Genomic DNA, 24,406 nt, shown 5'->3' on the forward strand with positions numbered 1-24,406 from the left:
CCCGGCTATTTTTCTGTTGCAGTTTGGCCGGGGCTGGGTTTGAACCCGCCACCCTCAGCATATGGGGCCAGTGCCCTACTCACTGAGCCACAGGCGCCGCCCGGAAACCATTATTTTAAGTGAAATAAGCCAGGCACAGAAAGACCGATATCTCATGTTCTCACTCATATGTGGGAGCTTAAGAAGTTGAACTCATGGAGATAGAGAATAGAATGATAGAATGATGATAACCAGCAGCAGGGAAGGATAGGGAGGAAGTGGGAATGAAGAGAGGAAGTTTCATGGGTACAGGTACAAAAATACAGTTAGAATAATCAACAGCCATCAACTCCTTTTTTTAGCTATTGGTTCATGAGAAAGAAAGCCAAATGATTTCATGATGTTCATCTTTCTACCTGTTAAAGTTAGAATAAGTCTCATTTCTACAACATTTTACATATTTTAAAAAATACAGTTAGGTAGAAGGAATAAGTTCTAGTATTTGATAGTACTGTGACTATACTTAACAATAATTATATATTTCAAAATAGTGAGAAGAGAAGATTTAGAATTCTCTCAACACAAAGAAATTATAAATTTTTGAGGTGATGGGTATCCTAGTCACTCTAATTTGATCATTGTACATCATATACATATATTAAAATATCATTATAACCATAAATGTGTAAAATTATTATGTACCATAGAAGATTAAATTCTCGGGGTGGCACCTGTGGCTCAAGGAGTAGGACGCCAGCCCCAAATACTGGAGGTGGCAGGTTCAAACCCGGCCTTGGCCAAAAAGAAAAAAAAAAAAAAGAAAAAGAAAGTGTATGTTAAATGGTTTTTAAATGGTTTAAGTTAAAACAAAATATTTATTTTAAAAAAGATTAAATTCTCCTAATAAACTACTTCCCTAGTTAGTATGTCTTGAAAATTGTTCTCTTCAAGTTTTTTCCTAAGATATTTTTATTATTATTAATTGTCATTGTTATCATTTTCATTTCATATTTCCTTAAATTTCAATACAAATTTTCTCTCACTTTTTATTTTTTTTTTTTAATTTTTTTATTAAATCATAACTGTATACAATGATATGATTATGGGGCATCATACACTCACTTCATAAACCATTTGACACATTTTTATCACAGTGGTTAACATAGCCTTTCCGGCGTTATCTCAGTTACTGTGCCAAAACATTTATATTCTACATTTACCAAGTTTCGCAAATACCCCTGTAATATGCACCACAGGTGTGATCCCACCGATTCCCCTCCCTCTACCCACCCCCTCTCTCACTTTTTAAATAAACACTCATACTATGCATTTCATCATACTCTTGAATGAAAGCGTTTTGACACCAGAACACTTTTTTTTTATTATTATTAAATCATAGCTGTGTCCATTAATGCAATCATGGGAAACCATACACTGGTTTTATATACCATTTGACATATTTTCATCAAACTGGTTAACATAGCCTTCCTGGCATTTTCTTAGTTATTGTGTTGAGACATTTATATTCTACATTTAGTAAGTTTCACATGTACCCTTGTAAGATGCACAGTAGGTTTGATCCCACCAATTAACCTCCCTCCACCCATTCTCTCCCTTCCCCCGCCCTCCCTTTCCCCATATTCTTAACTATACTTGGGTTATAGTTTCAGATGAAAGCCATAAATTAGTTTCATAGTAAGGCTGAGTACATTGGATACTTTTCTTCCATTCTTGAGATACTTTACTAAGAAGAGTATGTTCCAGTTCCATCCATGTAAACATGAAAGAGGTAAAGTCTCCATCTTTCTTTAAGGCTGCATAATATTCCATGGTGTACATGTACCACAATTTATTAATCCATTTGCAGATCGATGGGCACTAGGGCTTTTCCATGACTTAGAAATTATGAATTGGGCTGCAATAAACATTCTGGTACAAATATCTTCGTTATAATGTGATTTTTGGTCTTCTGGGTAACTAGTAGAGAAATTATAGGATTGAATGGCAGGTCTATTTTTAGATCTCTAATTGTTCTCCAAACATCTTTCCAAAAGGAATGTATTAATTTGCATTCCCACCAGCAGTGTAGAAGTATTCCCTTTTCTCCACATCCACACCAACATCTCTGATCTTGGGATTTTGTGATATGGGCTAATTTTACTGGAGTTAGATGATATCTCAAAGTAGTTTTGATTTGCATTTCTCTGATGATTAGGGATGATGAGCATTTTTTCATATGTCTGTAGACCGTGCTTTTCATATGTCTGTAGGCTGTGCACTTGTCTTCAGAGAAGTTTCTCTTTAAGTCCCTTGCCCAGCCTGCAATGGGATCACTTGTTCTTTTCTTGCTTATACATTTGAGTTCTCTGTGGATACTGGTTATTAAACCCTTGTCGGAGACATAATCTGAAAAGATCTTCTCCAATTCAGAGGGCTGTCTGCTTGCTTTACTTACTGTGTTCTTGGCTGTGCAGAAGCTTTTTAGTTTGATCAGGTCCAAGTAATGTATTTTTGAAGCTGCTTCAATTGCCGAGGGTCCTCCTCAAAAATATTCGCCCAGACCAATTTCTTCAAGAGTTTTTCTTGCACTTTCTTCTAGTATTTTTATAGTTTCATGTCTTAAGTTTAAATCTTTAATCTGGTGAGAGTCTATCTTGGTTAATGGTGAAAGGTGTGGGTCCAGTTTCAGTCTTCTACAGGTTGCCAGCCAATTCACCCAGCACCTTTGTTAAATAGGGAATCTTTTCCCCACTGAATGTTTTTAATTGGCTTGTCAAAGATCAAAAAACGGTAAGTAGCTGGGTTCATCTCTTGATTCTCTATTCTGTTCCAGACATCTACCTCTGTGTTTTTGTGCCAGTACCATGCTATTTTGATCACTATTGATTTACAGTATAGTCTGAGGTCTGGTAGCATGATTCCTCCTGCTTTGTTTTTATTTCTGAGTAATGTCTTGTCTATTTGAAGTTTTTTCTGATTCCATATAAAACGAAGTATTATTTTTTCAAGATCTTTAAAGTATGACGGTGGAGCTTTAATAGGGATTGCATTAAAATTGTACATTGCTTTGGGTAGTATGGACATTTTAACAATGTTGATTCTTCCTAGCCATGAGCATGGTATGTTTTTCCATTTGTTAACATTTTTAGCTATTTTTTTCTTAGAGTTTCATAGTTCTTTTAATAGAGATCTTTCATGTCCTTTGTTAGATAAACTCCCAAATATTTCATCTTCTTTGGCACTACTATGAACAGAATAGAGTCCTTGATTGTTTGTTCAGCTTGATTATTGTTGGTATATATAAAGGCTACCGATTTATGAATGTTGATTTTGTAACCTGAGACACTGCTGTATTCCTTGATCACTTCTAAGAGTTTTGTAGTATTTCCAGATATACAATCCCTGGTGTTTCCAGATATACAATCATATAATCTGCAAAGAGTGAAAGTTTGATCTTTTTTGACCCTATATGGATACCCTTGATCGCCTTTTCTTCCCTAATTGTGATGCCTAAAACTTCCATTACAATGTTAAAGATCAGTGGAGATAATGGACAACCTTGTCTTGTTCCTGATCTGAGTGGAAATGATTTCAATTTAACTCCATTCAGTACGATATTGGCTGTGGGTTTGCTGTAGATGGCCTCTATCAATTTAAGAAATGTCCCTTCTATACCAATTTTCTTAAGTGCTGTGTTAATGAAGGGATGCTGGATATTATGAAAAGCTTTTTTTGCATCAATTGAGAGAATCATATGATCTTTATTTTTTAATTTGTTTATGTGCTGAATTATACTTATATATTTATGGGTATTGAACCAGCCTTGAGACCCTGGGATAAAACTGACTTGGTCATGATGTACAATTTGTTTGATGTGTTGCTGGATTCTGTTTGTTAGAATCTTGTTGAATATTTTTGCATCTATATTCATTAGTGATATTAGTCTATAATTTTCTTTCTTGTTGGGTCTTTTCCTGGTTTGGGGATCAGATGATGTTTGCTTCATAGAACATGTTGGGTACTCTTCCTTCTTTTTCTATATTTTGGAACAGATTGAGTAATATAGGTATTAGTTTCTTTTAAAGGTTTGGTAGAATACTGACGTGAAGCCATCCTGTCCTGGTTTTTTCCTTTAGGGAGATTTTGTATGATTTATGCTATTTCAGAACTTGATATAGGCCTGTTCAACATTTCCACTTGATTTGGGTTAAGTCTTGGAAGGTGACATGCTTCTGAGTATTGGTCAATTTCCTTTTGATTTTCATATTTCTGAGAATAAATTTTCTTATAATATTCATTAAGAATTTTTTGAATTTCTGAGGAGTCTGTTGTTATTTCGTCTTTGTCATTTCTGACTGTGAAATTAGAGATTTTACTCTTTTTTTCCTGCTTAGGTTACCCAAAGGTTTATCTATTTTATTGACCGTTTTCATTTGTCAATCTGTTGTATAATTCTTTTGTTTTCAATTTCATTTAATTCTGCTCTAATTTTGGTTATTTCTTTTCATCTACTGGGTTTTGGGTTGAAATGTTCTTCCTTTTCCAGTTGCTTGAGATGCCTCATTAGGTTGTTAACTTCCTCTATTTCCATTTTCTTGAGGAAGGCTTGCAGTGCTATAAATTTCCCTCTTAGGACTGCCTTTGCAGTATCCCAGAGGTTCTGATAATTCGTATCTTCATTGTTGTTTTGTTCCAAAAATTTGGTCATTTCCTTCTTAATCTCATCTATGACCCAGCTATCATTCAGCATAAGATTATTTAAGTCCATGTTTTTGTATGAGTATGTATGAGTATATAGATTCCTATTGTTACTGAGTTCAACTTTTATTCCATGGTGGTCCAAGAAGATGGAAGGAATAATTTCTATTCCTTTAAATTTACTGAGGTTAGACTTGTGATCTAAGATGTGATCGATTTTGGAGTATGTTCCGTGGTCTGATGAGAAGTATGTGTATTCAGTTTTGGGGGGATGAATTGTTCTGTATATGTCTGCTAAATCCAAATGTTGGATGGTTAGGTTTAAATCTAAAATTCCTTTGCTCAGCTTCTTCTTTGAGGATCTATCCAACACTGCCAAAGGAGTGTTGAAATCTCCGACTATTATGGAGCTGGAGGAAATCAAATTGTTTATGTCTGGTAGAGTTTCTCTTATAAATTGAGGTGCATTCTGGTTGGGTGCATAAATATTAATAATTGAAATCCCATCATATTGAGTATTACTCTTAACAAGTATGAAGTGACCATTCTTATCCTTCCTTACTTTTGCTGGTTTAAAGCCTATTGTATCTGAAAATAGAATTGCAACACTTGCTTTTTTCTGATTACCATTTGCCTGAAATATGGACGACCATCCTTTCACCCTGAGTCTATATTTATCTTTAAGTTAAGATGTGATTCTTGTATGCAGCAAATATCTGGCCTGAGTTTTTGTATCCAGTCAGCCAACCTGTGCCTCTTTAGAGGACAGTTTTAGCTGGTCACATTAACGGAGAATATTGATAAGTCTGGTAAAATTTTGGGTGTCGAGTTTCTTGAAAGTCCAATGGACATTTTTAATCCTTTCGCCACTGTGGAAGTTGGAGTTTGATCAAAAGTTTCTGAGTGAGTTTACTTTTGTGGTAGAGGATTGTGCTGCTCATTATGGAGGATAGTTCTGAGAATATCCTGAAGAGCTGGTTTAGTTATGGCAAATTTCTTCAACATGTGAAGTATTTAATTTCTCCATCATAAATGAAACTCAGTTTAGCTGGATACAAGATCTGGTGATGAAAGTTGTTTTGTTTTAGTAGATTAAAAGTCTATGAGCACCCTCTTCTGGCTTGATAGGTTTCAGTAGAGAGCTCTGCAGTCATTCTAATAGTCTTCCCTTTGTAGGTTATGGTTTTCTTTACATCTGGCTGCTTTCAGAATTTTCTCCTTCATATTAACTTTAGTGAAGTTAATTATGATGTGCCTGGGAGGTGTGTTATTCGGGTTGAGTCATGCTGGGGTTCTGAAACTGTCTGTTATCTGAATTTCAGAATCTATTGGCATGTCTGGAATATTCTCTTTCATAATTTCATGGAGAAGAGCTTCTGTGCCTTGTGAAGCCACTTCATCACTTTCAGGGATTCCAGTAAGGCAGATATTATTAGCCTTCTTCGAATTATCGCAGAGCGCTCTGAGAGAATCATCCATTTTTGGTCTCCTTTTCTCTTCCTCTTTGAGAGTTTGGGAGCATTCACAAGCTTTGTCTTCAATGCCAGAAATCCTTTCTTCTGCTTGCTCTGCTCTGTTACTGAGGGATTCTACTGTATTTTTCAGATCTTTGAGGGTGGCAAATTCTTGCTTCAATGTGTCAAAATCTTTGGTGATCTTATCTTTAAATTCATTGAATTCTTGAGACAACTTTTGAATTTCCAATTTCCACTTTTCCTTTATTCTATTAATCTTGTTTGCAATCCAGACTCCGAATTCGATTTCTGACATGTCAGCCATCTGTTTATGAATGGGATCTTCAGTTATGTCTGCTATATCTTTCCTTGGGGGGGGGGCGGGTGTTGATTTACTCTGGTTATTCATGTTACGAGAGTTTTCCCGCTGATTTCGTCCCATGATTATTTTACACCATTTGACTAGATGAGTGGATAAGGAAAAATTGGGTTTGGGGCTCTAGGAGTTGTGATTAAGCAGCCCTTTGCCCAAAAGCTGGGACTGGTGTCTTTACCTTTTCTCCTGGAGCTTTGCCAAGGATTTGTACAGTGCACTACTTGAGAAACTGGGGATCTGCTTGGTGTGGTGGGGTTAAGTGGCTCTGTCTTGTTTTAAGCTGCTCTGTGTCCAACCCTAGTGAATCAGTTACTCTGGGTTGAAGTCTCAGCTTTGGAGAAATACTAAAAATTAAGTCACCCCACTCCCCACAGCCAACAATTGGAAAAGGAAAATCAAACCTTCCTACAAGCACACACCCAAGGTACCACTTGGATAGTCCTCGGGTGATTGGCTCAGTTCAAGCAGTCCAAATCAATTGTCTCAGTCAGCACCTGTCTTGGGTGGGAGAGTTTAAAAAGTCTCTGGCAACTAGATCGCAGGGGTCTGCTGACAACTCAACTCAAATATGACTTGCTTCAGTATTCCGTGAGGTTGGGAGGACCCACCCAGCAAATAGATTAGTCTGGGAAGGTTGATGCCTCCTTCCCCACATTGCACCTCTGTCACACCCAGTCACTGATAACCCTGCAGGGCTGTGACCCAGTTGCCTCCAATAAGCAGATACTCCAGGGTATTGCACTTGCCTGAATCACAGGGAGATCTATGTCTCCTCATCCAGGCTGCTTCTCTCTGCCCCTATCTGGCTTGGGGAGGTGAGGCCTGACAACCTAGGCGCTTGATGGAGGCTGGGAGTGTTCACTCAGTTCCAGCCCTGCCCCTGATTGATGCTGCTGACAGAACAGAACAACTTTGTAGAATTTGTTTCTGTCCCAGCTGAATTCCTCAGCAGAAGAGAAGTTGTTTTGAGTTCACAGAACCTGTGCCTTAGGCCCTGTCTTTGCTGCTGCCCGGTAGTTTGTATTGACAGCATGGTTAGCTATAAGTTCTAGCCTCCTGCCCTCTTTTGTCTAGGCTGATGATCCCCTGAGGGCCGGGTGCATCTTAGGCTCAGTAAAGCAGTCCTCTGGGTCAGCCCTGCCCTGGGAATCTGCCAGCTTGGCCCGAGCATTTTCTAGTCCCCATGCTTCACCCAGGCTGGTACCGCCTCAGGCAAATCCTTTACTCACGGGGCCTGCATTTCCGTCCCAGATCTTTTCTGCCAGTGGCTGCCACCAGAGAAGATGCCTAGCCTCCTCTGGTTGCCTAGAGAGAGGGGGGATGTGTGACTCCAGAATATCTAGGGGTGAGCCCTATTGTTGCCGGAAACGGCTGCTGCTCTGCACCTCGGGGTACCACCGCTCAAGTGTGGCTCCCTCACAGCCAACCGTCCTCTCCTCACACCCGTGCCACAGAATCAGCATAGGCCAGCAGCAGCCTATGCCCTGTCCACTCCTCTCGAAATAATACTCACGAATCTGAACTCTTGGGGGACAGGCTTCCAGACCTCAGAGTGAAAGTGGAGGGGAGTGCTGGGAGCTCAGAATTGCAGGTAGAGAATATATACAGTTTTATACAGTTTTATGCCTGGCAGGAGAGTGCCATGGCACCCTAGTAGGGGAAGTAGGTCCAGTTTTTAGAGGGTCTCTCCCGTGGGATATAATGGGAGGACTTTTGAACTCTGCTCCTTTGTTAATGGGGTACTCTGAGCCATTCTCATGGGGGAGGAGACTCCTGTCCACTTGGTGATGGATTTTTGTACCTTTTGTTTGTATCCTTGGGGTTGCAGCTCACTTCAGCAGGGTTGATGTGCATTCTTCAACCTTCTCACTTGGCGCAGCTCTAATCCACCAGGTTGCTTGCTAAATTTCTGTCCTTTAACTCTCCTTCTGGATGGGAACCTCTATGGAAAACTGGCTTCAGTCAGCTATCTGGTCTCGACCCCTAGAACACTTTTTAAGGCCAGTTAGTCTCGAAGACAATCTGATGCATTGGGTTGCATAAATCACTTGACTTCATACATACACACACCCACTAAATACATGTTTGTGTTCTCTATACACATAAACTGATTTATTCTATTTTGTGCATGCCTGTAAAACTATGTGTGATGCATTTACACACTGTGGCTATAATTGTACACACTGTGTTATCCAGTATGTTTCTGACAAGAGAGAATTGCCATTTTAAGCAGAAATTGGTGGGAACCAAATCCTCTGATGATTGTAAGAATTTTCTACAGATGAACTTGTTTATTCGTCATTATCCAAATACATGCACATTTCCCATACTATGATAGGATGCATTCATACCATTGTACAACTTTTGTTCCTACACCTTTGCACCACAAAGGATGATAATTGATACAATAGGCAGTACCTTTTATATTGGGATGGTTAGCAACACTTTAACTATACACAGAAGTGCCTGCAAACCACATAAATGGATTCCAGTAAGCCCAAATTATGTGCATTTCCAACTCAACTTTCCCATATACACATTTCAAAAATGCAATAGCTTCCCTAATACTGTCTGAAATGGGAGGGAGTATGATGGAAAGGACTATACATTGGAAAGAAAGAGCAGCCTTAAATCATTATGGTTAAATATTTTACTTCTGTAAAGTTTGGAAAAATATATACTATGTGAGCACATTATAGGACCCTTTCCAGGCCTGCTTTCCTAGAGGGGTCCATTCAGATGAGAGATTTTGACACTGAAGACTTATTTCCTTCCCAGCAAGTTTGCCTCTGCTCTAGAGAATGAAGCTCCTACTTGGAGAGAGGGAGAATGTGCAGGAGATGAGCATCTATCTGCGGTTCTGTGCAGAACACTGGGTTGGTGATGGGGGTGAGAATATTCTAAGGTGGTCTTTCACTCGGCTCCCATTTTCCCTAACTGCTACTTCACCTTCACCTCTGTCTCTCAGGTTCTCAGCTTCTTGCCAGTTCTGCTATGCCAATCTGTTCTCTGCATCCAGACTTCCTCCCTGTCGGCAAATAAACCATGACTTCCCTCACCCTCAGTTACACGCCTCCACCTGCTCTCTGACTTCTTTAAATCTAACATACACCCTAGATGACTTAGCAGGTCAGAGGCTGCTCTAACAGGAGCTTAGACTTGTGACTCCAGACTCACCAAGAAGTGTTGATAGCTGAGTCCTCAGAGGCAGTATTTTTGTTCTGCTATGAATAAACATAATGGATTATCTTAGTATATGTTAACTAGATGAGAAAATACAGCAATGCTTATGTAGTCTTCCACATACTAAACCCACTCCCATTGCAAAGAGAATTAAGAAAACTCATATTCACTAATGTCACATGTTCTTTTCTCTTTGTCCTGATGGGTTTGTGCTTTTTTAATTCTTTCTTATCATTTTAGAGGGTACTGGGAGTAAATATCTTCATTAGAATCATCTTTCCTGAGAGTTCAAATAATGTTTTATAAGTGTCCAAAGTTGTATTTTCTTCTTTGCATCAATCACAGAATTTGTGCTAAATGTGAAGAGCCAGTCTCGTCTGATAGAAACTTCTTTGAACATCTAAGACCTCGTGGGATGAGCTGGTTCTCGACTCTTTTAAAAAGAGTAATCAAATATATACTTCATAGCTAGACTGCAGCTCACTTTCCATGAAGGTTTATTCTCCTACTACCCCTGCTTTTCAACAGCTGCCTGTAGCTCACAGGCAGGTCTTGATCTTAAAACAGAACCTGGGAGAACTTTAAGTCTCAGAACTAGGTGTCTGAGCCCTGTGGGAAAACAGAGGCCAAATGACTGCAGAGGAAGGTTATTAGTCAAATGGTCAGCTTTGGGTAGGCACAACACTGAGAAAAAAGGGGAAGGTCATTTAGAAATTCTAAACCTGTACAGAATAGCCTCATTTCTCAGAGATTTTTAGATATTAACATTGAAAACTGACAAGAAGCAATATTTATTCTTTATGTTTGCTGTGCACTGCTGGCACACTGGTTGTATTTCTTAGCTACTATAAAAAGTGTCAACTTCTAATATGCTTCTAAAAATCTGAAGATCCACCTAGTTATTTGCTTGCTTGGAATTTGTTTTCACGTTACTACTGGTCTACAGGGTAAACCAAACTGCACAAAGTTTCATCTCATCTGCCCAAGTATCACCTTGAATCAACTGCATGTGTACAATGTGTAGTCCTCACCCTGGTGTGTGTATTTGGTTTTCCACAAACTGAAAAAACTAATAGTAATGATTCCAATTCTCTGAATCTCTCCTTATTCAGAAGAAGTGTTATAAATTTTATTTTCATGTAAATTTGGGCATGGTCTTCCTGTCTCTGATGAACTAAAGCACCACAATTTTCTATAGAAAATTGTTACTTAAATAAAAGTATCACTTGTATCCAAGTCCATAAATATAAAATTTACTTGGATGGTGCATTCAACAAATGTTTTTAAGAGCCTGTTAGGTGTCAGACACTGGGTTGTAATCTCCATGAGATGAGGAACTTCATTTTGTTTTGTACTATTGGATTCTAGCCCCATTAGCCAGAACGCCAAGATCAGAGAATGTCTTCAATATATAATTGCTATTGAATATGTCATAACTAATTGGGAGGAATAAATAGTGACATATAATAGGAACTGAATAGAGGTATACCTATTATTTTAGTTTCTTATTGCTGCTGTAACAAATCATCACAATTTAGCGGCTAAAAACAACACAAATTTATTATTTCTCAGTTCAGGAGTCCTAAAATCAAAGTGTTGGACAGGTTAGGTTTCTTCTGGAAGCTCTAGGGGACAGTCTATTTCCTTATCTTTTTCAGCTTCTAGAGGTCACCTGCATTCCTGTTTGTGGTGCGTTCCTACATCTTCAAAGCTTAGCACTCACTCATGTTCACACATGCTCTTGATAATCTCTTCTCACATCTCCTCTCTGACCTTCTGGCTCCCCTCTGATAAGGACTCCTTGTGCATGCCAGATAATTCAGGACAACCTTGCCATCTCAAGATCTCTAACATAATTACATCTACAAAGTTCATGTAAGGTAACACATCCACAAGTTCTGGGAATTAGGATGTGGACATCTTTGAGGGGCCATCATCATCTCCTAGTTGGCCATAAGAGAAAGGGGCTTCATCTCAGATGGAGGAAACAGGAAAAGGTTTATAGAGAAGGCTATTGTGACCCAAATCTAGAAGCATAAGCAGACAAGGAAGGAAGAGTTTTACAGGCACAGGAAACAGCACGAGCACAAGTAAGAAGACGGAAATCAGCAAGGTTCTCCTGATGACGTCAAGAGTCTGGTGGATGTGTGGAATAAGACTGGATGCCTGAGGAGAAGGCACTGAGCAACAATAGCAACAAAAAGCTGCAAACACCCTTGGGGACCATTTCAGAGTCTTGTAGCTCTTGTTAAGGAATTATACTTTATTCTATGGGCAAGTTGAACCCATGAAGAATTTTAAGCATCTCTCAATATTTTAATCATTTCTCTTGCATGTGGGATGAAGTTTAACATTCCAAACTTTGTGGCATGTTGGTACTCTTTGGGGGTTTGTTAAAATCTATCAATCCCTTATCAGAATAATATTTTTAAACACATAAAGCATATAGGGTTACAAAAGAAACAAAGTGTATTGAAGTAGAATGTTCTACCCATCGGCCTACTAGGAGCCTGTGGATCCCAGGCTACAGACCACTCAAGGGTCTGGCTTCTGCTCTCTCTCTCTCCCCTTTCTTCCATCTGGAGCTCAGAGCTCTAGGAGCAGCAGTTTCTTCCTCTGCTTTATCAAAATGGTAGGTTACTCCTGCCTTGCAGTCCACGCCATATACATTCTTTTGGTTTCAGTGTTTTCCCTCTCTCCTCCCATACCTGGATAACTCCTGCTTGGTTTCAATGTCACTTTATTAGGAAAATTCAATGGCCCTCAAACTAGGGTAATTCTTCTAGTAGAATAGGCTATCATTCAGTAGTTTGTTGATAACATTAAAATATTGATATAGTTATATATAATTATTTACTAATGCCTGTCTCACTGAGCAGACAATAATTTCTTCTTTTTCTTACTTAATTTTTTCTGAGACAAAGTTTCACTTAGTCATCCTGGGACTGACTCAAACTCTTGGGTTCAAGGGATTCTCTTACCTTAGCCTCCCTAGGAGCTGGGACTACAGGCACCTGCCACAATGCCGGCTATTTTTCTTTTTAGAGATGGGGTCTCGCTGTTGGTCAGGCTGGTCTCAAACTCCCAAGCCAGTCAATTCACCCACCTCAGCCTCCCAGAGTGCTAGGATTACAGGTGTTAGCTACTGCACCTGGCCCCCCAGACAATAATTTCCATGGTAGCAGAGCTCATGATCTATATTCACAATGTCCTGCACATAGTAGACATTCAGTGCATTTTTTAAAATACATTTTTTATTTTAAAACAATTTTATATTTATAGAAAAATTACAAAGATAGTAAGAAAATGTTCCCTATATCCAACACCTGGTTCCCCTATTATTACTATCTTACATTAGGATGGTTCATTTATCACAATAAAGCAATAACTATTGATACATTGTTAGTTAATTAAAGGTCATACTTTATTCATTTTTCCTTAGGTTTTACTTAATGTCATTTTTCTCTTTCAGGATCCCATCCAAGGTACCACCTCTTGTTCAGTTGTTTTGTTTCCTTAGGGTCCTCTGGGATGTGACCATTTCTCATTCTTCCCCTGTGTTTGATGACTTTGACTGTCTTGAGGAATACTGGTCAGGAATTTTGTTGAATGTAACTCAGTTGGGATTTGCCTGGTGTTGCTGTCATGAATACACTGGAGTTTTGAGGAGAACGATCACAAAAGTGTTGTTCTCATGACATCATATCAAGGGTATGTACTTTCAGCATGACTTATCACTGCTGCTATTAACCTTGACCATCTGTTTTTCAGGTTTCACCACTGTAAAGTTATTCTTTTTTCTGCCCTTTTCATACTATACTTTTTGGAAGGAAGTCACTCTGCACAGCCTGCACTTAAGGAGTAGGCAGTTATGCTCTACCCCTTGATGGTGGAGTATGCACATAAATTATATTTTTTTTCTGCAAGGGACATTTGTCTATTCTTCCCACTATTTCATTTATTCAATCATTTATATCATATGAACTCATGGCTGTTCTCCTTTATTTAACTTGTCACTCAAATTATTCAAGCTTTGGCCTTTGGGAGTTCTTTCAGATAGCACTTGTCCTTTTGATAGACCCCCACTTTGTATGTGTGCATGTGTGTATGTGTATTTTCCCCTGCTCTTCCTTACTCCTTGCATGAGAAGCACATTTCCTGCCCTAATCTTAAAATGGCCATTTTCAGTGGAGCCCTGGTTCCTTTCATTGAAGAACCATATTAGAAACCAAGATCTGAGCACTAGGTGTGCTCAAGGCTTCTGGGGGAAGAGGTCATTGCTTCAAGGTCCTCTCAGCTGGCAGAGCAAGGAAACATGTTTGTATACTAACCCATGTATATATATACACACCCATAACTATTTCTACAGGTGGTCTTCTTTATCTACATTAATCTAAATATGAGGTCTTGTCTCCAATTCTAACCCATTATTATAGGATTATTCTAGCTCCCTCCCTTTTGCTTATCCATAATATCCCACTGCAATGGTGAGAAACCTGGCTCCCACCATCTGCCATCCACTTACTTAGTTGTTCAATTCCATTATAAATGTACATGTGCTCCTTGACTTACAATGGGGTTAATTCCCAGTAAACCCATTATAAATTGAAAATACTTTAAGTTAAAAATGCATTTAATACACCTAACTTACCAATATCCTAGCTTAGCCTAGCCTTCCTTAAATGTGCTTAGATCACTTACTTTATCCTCAGATGGGTATACTCATCTGACAGAGGCCTATTTTATAATAGGTATATTTATAATAAAGTGTTGAATATCTCATATAATTTATTGAATACTATACTGAAAGTGGAAATCAGAATGGCTGTGTGGGTACTCCAAGTACAGTTTCTACTAAATGTGTACCATTATAAAGTCAAAAAAATCTTAAGTTAAAGCATTTCAAGTCCAGAACCCTCCATACAGTGTGGGTCTTACCCAGGAAAATCTTATTAGGCAATTGTACCATGAGACCTGAGTGCAAAAATCAAAACTGTTTATCGGATGGAAAAGAAATAAAATAACTCACAGTTTTAAAACAGGCCTATAGTAAATTCTAACTTACTAAACTTGTCTATTTTAGTTTAAGAAACACAATTTCCAATAAATTTAAATCTTTTCCATGTGATGCATTTGTCTGTTAAGTGACAGGGGCTTTACAGTAAAGACAGATACCTGCGTCTCCAGCCCTGTGTTGCTAAATCATTCTACTTACTAGTCTGTATAATTCAACCTCCATTCAACAACTATTTTCTGAGTATTTTTATATTGCCAATATTGTTATATTTTGGAACTAATAGAGAACTTGGAGACTATGTAGTTCAGCCACCTATTCTTAAGGAGGAACTTAATTATATATGTAGTTGAACTCAATTGCTAACATTTTACTATATTTCCATGCTTCTTATTAAATCAAGTAACTAGGTTCACTTAAAAAAAATTGTACTGTGATTCATAGGAATAAGTTGCTCCAAACATAGGATGAAGGTAATATTGCATTTTTTAATTTTTCTACATCTAATCAAATTTAGTTCTCTGCCCAACAAAATTGGTATGAAGTCCAGATCCAGGATCTATAGCTGCTGCGACATGGCTCAGTCTTTTGTGGCAAACTTTGTCACTAGAAACTCTTACTAAGGCACAGAAGCTAATTCTTTAGGGCTCCCAAGCTCCCAAGCTCCCACCCCTTCCACATCTTTGCACCTCAAACAACTTTCCTTCAGAAGGTTCTTTGCCACTTTCCCCTTCACATTCCTTTCCTGGGGGATTCAACTCCATTGGGATTAAAATCATTCCCCTCCTTGCCTTTAAAGTAGAAAACCTTCATTTCATCTGACCTTCCAGACAATCCACATTAAATATTTATAAACCAGGAATTGTAATTTCTGTTAACCAGAAAGGAAAACAAATGAATAAATCTGGCGAGGCATGAAACAGGCAAGTTAAGGACCACACGCCTTGTATATTCAGGGCAGCAATACCCAACAATGCCAAGACTTTCGATTCAATAAGAAGCCAAGAATATACACTTTTAGGGCTACATTTTTGAACCACACTCTCAAATTTTTAAAGTTGGCGACTAATTCAAAATATTTTAAAATTCTGTTCAGGCCAGACAAAAAATGCTTATAATCAATGGGACACCATTTTGAAACATTTTACTAGAACTTGTGAATGGATGTTACAGAAAGAAAACTTCTTTCTGAAAATTTTTACTTTCCAATTCTAGATTCTTTTCTTAGCATCCTGGAGTATACTACATAAAATAATAATATTAATAATAACAACAATAATCATTACTCCCAACTGAAATTAAGGAAAAATTCACCAAACCACCATAGAAAAAGCTGAGTAATGAATGATAGGATTCAGAGAATGTTTTCTTTATTTTTTAAATGAGTCTATAGCAGGAAAATTCATTTGAAAGTTAAATTTCCAGCTTTGTTACAGATACCTTACAATGTTTCATATCCACAACCTAATTTGAAAATCAGGTTTCAAATTTTCAAAATTTGAAAACTAAATGCCAGTGTTAGGACATAAGGTCTCTGAATGAGGATTGCATTTTTTGCTTTTTCTTCTATTCAATTTTCCCGTTGCTCTTCCCAGTGAATATTTAATAACTATCATTATTGATGGATTAGCAGAGAGGAGAACATAGATGATCTGGTTACTATTTCCTGGTAAAATACCAAGACGATTTAATAATGCATTTCTGTTTGAAACCACATACGTTTGCTCCTTGACTTACAATGGGGCTACGTTTCCATTGGAAATTTACAATTTCCATTGTAAATTGAAACTATCATAAGTCAGAAATGCATTTAATAAATTTAATCTACTGAACATCATATCTTAGCCTAACCTACCTTAAACCTACTCAAAACACTTAGATTTGCCTACAGTTTGCAAAATCATCTGGCAACACAGTATGCGGTAGAGTGTCAGTGTTAGCACTTGTGATTGTCTGACTGTCAGAGTTGCTGCTGCCTGGCATGACAAGAGACTATGCCACATTATTAACCTGGAAAAGGTCAAAATTCAAAATCTAAAGTATGAATTCTCCTGAATGCATATTGCTTTTACACCATTGCAAAGTTGAAAAATCATAAGTTGAACCATCATTAAATTTGAGACCACCTGCAACCCTCTGCTAATGGTAGATGTGTGTGGATGTGAGAAAAAAATTGTCATGTTTATTAAAGTATTTCATGATAATCATTTGGAAGTACAGGCATAAATCCAAGCACAGAACTCATGTAGCAGAGAGTTCCCTGTAGACCAAAGGTGCCACTCACATTGAAGTAAAGACTATGGGCGGGGAGGGAGAACTTCCTTCCAGTTTGGGTTGGGGAAAGCCTGGCTTTTAACTTATTAAAATGAATTAGTATCTCTGTGCCTTAAATTTCCAGAAAATAAAAGCCCATTTAAATTTACCATGATTATTAAGAGGCACACAGCAATCACTGTGCACCTTTGTCTCTTTGAATACCAAGAGCCTCATACTTAGCATTCAGTGCACTATTACTGAGCACCAGCACACACTAGGAGGCCTCCTTGACTCAGGGCACAGTGCATTTACTTCCTCATCACCTCATTGGCTCTGTCAAAATGTTGCTCTACTTCACCTCTGTGGTGTTCTTCTCCAAAACACATAATCTTACTCTAATCACAAGAAAAACATCAAACAAAAATTAAAGGGCATGCTGAAATATATAACCAGCATCTTTTGAAACTGTCAAGATCACGAAAAATAAGAGAAAATAGAGAAACTATCCCAGGCCAGAGGAGAGTCAGAGGATGAGACCACTGAATGCAAAATGGTGTCTCAGATGGCATCCTGGGACAGAGGAAAGGACATTAGTGAGTACACCTGTGAAATCCAAATAAAACCTGTAGTTTAGTTAATAGCAATGTATTACTGTTTTGACAAATGTGCCATAGTTAGGTGAGATATTAACGTATAGGAAACTGATGAAGAGTGTATGGAAATTCTCTGTAAAGTCTTTGTAACTTTTCATAAATATATAATTATTTCAAAATGAAAAGTACATTTAAAGGAAAAAATTAATTTCCTAAAGTTAGTTTCTAGGGTATCCTGTCTAACTTGGCTTCTTTAGTCAAGTAACTTAGTAAAAGGCATTAGACATCAAAACAAAGCTCCAGGTGAACACTTTTGTTTTCCATTACTTTGTGGTTCCTAGCAGGCCTGTCCTAAGTCAATATATTGGTCAGGAAGAAATATTTTGGTTTCAAGTGACAGAAATTTCAACTCAAAATAATAAAAAATGAGAATTTATTGGTTCACAAAACTGAAACTCGGGTGGTGCCTGCTCCAGGAACAAGGAATGATGGCCCCAGTTCTCCCTATTCAGAAGCAGAGCCACCCTTCTATTCCAATGGCTTCATCCTGAAGCTTTTTATCATGACCCTCTGCTACTCCAGGCTCATATATTCTGGGTTCAAGTTTATCAGAAAAGAGAGCATTCTTCCCTTTCCAATAGTCACAGCAAAATTTAATTGCTTCTCATTGATTCTGATTGGATTGTGTGCCAACCACAAACAAACCACTGTAACCAGGAGTACACGTCAATTAGTACATGTGCTTTGACTGGGGCTTTAGCCACACGACCACCCTAGGGGTAGACTTCTCTGCTGGAAGCTCATTAACTCACAGTTGTTCCATAAGAGGAAAGGCAAACATTGTTACAAGTTGCTGAGGAAGTGGATGGAGGATAGTAAAAAGAAGATGCCTCTCTTCCTCACAGGGCACTCCACCTAAACTAGGAGACTTCAGGATTTTACCCCGTGAAAAGCTCACACCAATGTTTTTCTATAGAGAAGGAGGCAGCCCAGATCCAAAGGCCTTCTCAAGCCCACCTATAACTCACCACACTGTCAGGATGGACTACGGATTTCCCTGTGCCAGAAGGGTTAGTGATGGTGCAGTATAGTTAAACCTCCCCTCACTCCAGCTACCTTTTCTGACTTACCCATCTGCTTCTTAATTTATTTGCAATGTTTGATGTTAGTGCTATAGGCCATTCCTATGTAGATGCAGCTTCACAGCCCAACTATGAACCAACAACAGGTTTGCTGTTGTTGGGCTATTCCCTATTCCCTATGGCCATTTTTCTATTAGTGATTTCAGCCCTTCTCTAGAAAAACTTGAACTATTTCTCAATCTTATCTTTTGAGCCTTGACTTACAAAAAAAAATCATAGTTTCTCATTTCTATCTGTCAGGAAGGTTTTGAATTTGATTTTTCAACTTTTGATATTTGATGTTTCTGCTTAAAGTGTTTCTTCTGCTCAGAATTTTTTACCTTTACTACTTTCTGCTTCCTTGGGCCACTTGAGCAAAGCATGATCACATATTATTCACAGATGTGCAAACCAAGAATGTGAGTTTGGGAAAGGAAAGCAGAGTGGGCATTTCTACCACCTGAAAGGCCCTGTATAGTAGCCCGGGTCTGGGCCACTAGCTCATCTTTAGTGTATTCACTGTTCCTATGAACTCTGATAGATCCTCCCCCCAAAACCTGAAATTGTCTTCCATAAGTCTTTCTTCAACCACAAGAGGATGCTTGACCCACCTTTGGGGTAGGGCGGAAATGCCAGGGAATTGATGTTTTCAGGAGTACACTAAAATAAGTTGATAAATAAATATTCCTGTTTTTTTTACCCCTCAGTACCCTCCCCTCCTATAAGGAAAATGCCATTGCTTTGGGGGTAGAAGTAGAAACAAAACTTATCTCCCTCTGGGGGAAGAATAGCACATAGACATGGACTTACTGCTGCTAAGGAAGGGATAGAAGAAAAAACACTTTACCCCTGAGGAAAGGGCAGACAGCCATATTGGGCTCAGGATCCTGTGGCAATAAGCAGAAGCTGTTTTCTACTGGGGTGGGGCAGAAAACTATACCATAAGACCAACCACAGATGCAAAGCAGAGTGTAGCAGCAACAAGGGAGTGGGACAGAAATGTTGAAAAACCCAGCCCTGGCCAAAAAACCACACACACACACAAAAAGAAATGTTGAAAAAGACCACCTCCAAGAACAAGGTATTAACACTCTGCTTAAAACTCAGGCTAAACCAGAACAAAGATCCCCCTCTGTTTCCACTGTGATACAAACACCAAGCAACACACAGGAGCAGTCAACCACAGGGTTTGGAGGGGCAACAGTATGGAGAGAGACTCTATCTTTGGCACAGGCTGGAGGGACTGTTGAAAGCTGAAGAGAAAGGAGAAGCACTGGGGGCAAGTGCACCAGCACGCCAGGTTGCACTCTAAGTACCAGATAGGGAAGCCACACTCTGGAGAAATTTGAAGTCTGTGGCAAATTGAAGGTAAAAATACCACCAGCAAAATCTAAACTCAGTTCAAATCCTGACTATCTTGACTCAATACTACATGAGAAATCCCTGACTGAAGAAAAGGTGTGCAAATTGCTGGGGGGAGATCTATTTAACCCATTCTCTCCTGTTATATGTATGATGTATTATATCTGGTATTTAATTTAAAAAACAACTTATGTACAAAGAAGTAAAAAAAAGGGAGAGAGAGAAAGCAAGTGATCAATAGAACCTGATTCAGAGATGATCTAGATGGTGAACCCATCAATCAGAGATTTTGAAACAATTATAATTAATATGGTATAAGACTTGGTGGAAAATGTGGACAACTCTCACAAACACATGGAGAATTCTAACAGAGAGACAGAAAATATTTTAAAAATATAAACTTAAATAAAAATACTAATGGAAATACTACAAATCAAAAACATATTATCAAAGATGAAAAATTTCATTGACAGGCTCATCAGCAGACTGGCCAGAACAGAGAAATAACCTAGTGAACTTGAAGACAGAGCTATAGAAACTATTCCAAACAAACAAACAAAAGAATACAAAGGAAAAAAAAGTGTTGTGGTTTTTTTTTAATAAAAGAACATAGCATTCCAAAGCTGTGGCACAATGTTAATGTTTTAACATATATGAAAATGGAATTCAAAAAGGAGGAGCAGACTTTAGGACTCGGCCACAGTGAGGATCGCTGGTCCTGGTCTCCCGGATCGTCACGCGAGCGATGCCTCGCTATTGCGCCACGATTTGCTTTAAGAACCGCCGGGGAGGAAACAATAAAGACCGGAAGCTGAGTTTCTACTCGTTTCCTCTACATGACAAGGAAAGACTTGAAAAGTGGTTAAAGAATATGAAGTGAGATTCGTGGGTTCCCAGTAAATACCAGTTTCTATGTAGTGACCATTTTACTCCTGACTCCCTTGACATCAGATGGGATATTCGATACTTAAAACAAACTGCAGTTCCAACAATATTTTCTTTGCCTGAAGGCAGCCAGGGAAAAGATTCTTCCAAAAAAAAAAGTCTCAGAAGAAAAAATTGGAAGATGAGAAACAAATATGCCTAAAAGCCAAGTCAGAAGAATAATTTGCATTAAATTAGGCAAGGAAAGATATAATGAACACAAATATTCTCCCTGAATGTGCAGAATTACTTGAATAATCTGCTTTCGTGAGACCACCAGCTCCAAAAACAAGAAGTGTACAAAATAAGGTATTAACTCTTACTCTAATTAAACAAGATACCAAAAAAACAGAATCTACCTTGGAAACAGTAGTTAACCAAGATATAGGTATATCACACATCTTTTGAGAATCTAAATTCTACAACTATTACTTTGACAACTTCAAATTCAGAAAGTATTCAACAGTCTTTGGAAACCCAGGAAGTGCTTGAAATAACTACCAACCATCTTGATAAACCAAACTTTACAAATAATTCTGTGGAAATAAAGAAAGCACAAGAAATGCCACTCTTATTCAGCCCAATTAATCAAACAGTTGAAGAATTAAACACAAATAAAGAATCTGTTATTGCCATTTTTGTACCTGTAGAAAATTCTAAACCTGCAGTTAATTCTTTCATATCTGCCCAAAAAGAAACTGTGGAAATGGAGAACACAGACTTTGAAGACTCCTTGTATAAGGATGTAGATCATGGGACAGAAGTTTTACAAATTGAACATTCTTACTGCAGACAAGATGCAAATAAGGAACATCTCTGGCAGAAAGTCTCTAAGCTACATTCAAAGATAACTCTTCTTGAGCTACAAGAGCAGCAAACTCTAGGAAGATTGAAGTCTTTGGAAGGTCTTATAAGGCAGCTAAAGGAGGAAAACTGGCTATCTGAAGAAAATGTCAAGATTATAGAAAATCATTTTACAACATATGAAGTCACTACGATATAAAGAGGTTTTAAAGCTGTGACTGATGTATAAGCCTTCCTAGCCAAAGCAGATTAGTAAACTAACTATACATAAAAGTGAACTTTTTCCTGTATAGAGATCACATCTTAATGAACCTACAAGAGTTATCTCATGTTATAAACTGCATCATTTCTTATAATTTTTTTTTTTTTAGAAAAACCAGAGTTGTACTACAGAGAAAGTTTTATTATTTGATAATTTTCCAAATTAAAGTTAAAACATGGTAAATAAGTAATATGATTTATTCATAACATGAGAAGACAAAGATAAGGTCAAAAGAGCCTGGAATAGAAATCAAGTTCAGGAATCAGTCCTGGTTTTACGAAACACCGATGTATGAGCTGGGCAAGTTACTTATCAAGATTGAGCCCTAGTCCTTTATCTGTAAAATAAGAAAACTTACTAGATCTCTAATGGTCTGTTTTTCTTCATTGTTCCTTCCCTTTCTATTATGGTACTTTTATTTTTTTCTTTAAGATAATATGTACTAAATACTAGAAGTTGACTAGAATTTGTTAATATTAACTATTGGATTATCCTCAATATTTTTTGAATTCTGTATTATTTGACTTTTTGGCTATGGTTACATATCTGTAATATAAAGTAAAATACACCTTTTGTAATTTTGTTCTAGTTAAACTAAAATAAGGAATCACCCATAAGCCCAGTTTTGCAAGAGGTACTTCAAGCTTAAAACAGTATATTTTGTTACCTTACATGTGGCTAATTGTCAAAATACACCACCCTTAAGCTTCTTAACATTGATATATTATAAACCAAAAATTTTAATGAAGCTAATTTTAAACATATGTATTATATTTTGGAAATCATAGTTTATTTTAACAGGCATAACTTTTGAAGTGTGCACTCGCGTCATTCTAAAATTCCAGAATAGGCTCGGCGCCTATGGCTCAAAACACTACCATGCTTACCAAGTCTCTCAATTAATATGAATGGCTTAAATTGTCCACTAAAGAGGCATAGGTTGGCTGACTAGATACAAAAACTCAGACCAGATATCTATTGCATACAAGAGTCTCACCTTCCCTTAAAGGATTAAAAAAGACTCAGGGTGAAGGGATGGACATCTATATTATAGGCAAATGGAAATCATAAAAAAGCAGGGGTTACAATTTTATTTGCAGATACAATTGTCTTTAAACCAACAAAGATAAGGAAAGATAAGCATAGACACTACATATTTGTCAAAGGAAACACTCAAGATGAAAATATTTCAATAATTAACATTTATTATTGAATGTTAATGCTACCAGAATGCTCCTCAATTTATAAAGCAAACCAGAATGCTCCTCAATTTATAAAGCAAACCCTAACAGATATGAACAATTCAATACTTCCTACACTATAATAGTTGGAGATTTTAACACCTCTTTGTAAGTTTTAGATAGATCCTCCAAGAAGAAACTAAACAAAGAAATGATAGACTTAAACTCGACCCTAGAACAAATGGACTTAACAGACATCTACCGAACATTTCATCCTAATAAAACTGAACACACATTCTTCTTTTCAGCCCACAGATTATCCTCCAAAATTGATCATATCTTGGAAAATTTAAAAGAATATAAATTATTCCTTAAATCTTCTCGGACCATGACAGAATAAAAGTTGAACTCAACTGCAAAAGGAATCTTCATACTCATACAAAGTCATGGAAACTAAATTACCTTATGCTAAATGTTAGCTGGTCAAAGATGAGATTGAGAAGGAAATTACCAAATTTTTGAAACAAAATGATAATGAAGACATAAATTATTAAAACCTGTGGGATACTCCAAAGGCAGCCCTAAGAGGAAAATTTACAGCACTGGAGGCCTTTGACAAGAAAATAGAAAGAGAGGAAGTCAACAACTTACTGGGTCATCTCAAGCAAGTGGAAAAGGAGGAACATTCCAACCCTAAATCCAGAAGAAGAAAAGAAATAACCAAAATTGGAGCAGAATTAAATGAAATTGAAAACAAAAGAATCTTTCGCAAATCACTGAGTCAAAAAGTTGATTTTTTAAAAAAGACCAACAAAATTGATAAATATTTGGCTAACTAACCAGAAACAGAAAGTAAAATCCCTAATATTGCAATCAGAAATGATAATGGAGAAATAAGAACAGATACCTCAGAAATTCATAAAATCCTCAATGATTACTACAAAAAAAAATCTATTCTCAGAAATACGAAAATCTAGAGGACAATAGACCAATACCTGGAAGCATTTCACCTTCCTAGACTCAGCCAGAAAGAATTAGAAATTTTAAATAGACCTATATCAAGCACTGATATAGTATCAACTATACGAAATCTCTCAAAAAAGAAAAGTCCAGGACCAGATAGCTTCAAATCAAGACTTAACCCAAATCAAGTGGAAATGTTGAACAGGCCTATATCAAGTTCTGAATTAGCATAAACC

At 37.6% G+C, this 24,406-nt stretch overlaps 1 pseudogene; it reads left to right on the top strand.

The window, feature by feature from the left end:
* Nucleotides 1-20,729: 20,729 nt before the first annotated feature.
* On the top strand, nt 20,730-22,079 carry LOC128590297 (THAP domain-containing protein 5-like; annotated as a pseudogene).
* The last annotated feature ends 2,327 nt before the right edge of the window (nt 22,080-24,406 follow it).

The sequence above is a fragment of the Nycticebus coucang genome, chromosome 7 (genome assembly GCF_027406575.1).
Source record: "Nycticebus coucang isolate mNycCou1 chromosome 7, mNycCou1.pri, whole genome shotgun sequence".
Classification (NCBI taxonomy): domain Eukaryota; kingdom Metazoa; phylum Chordata; class Mammalia; order Primates; family Lorisidae; genus Nycticebus; species Nycticebus coucang.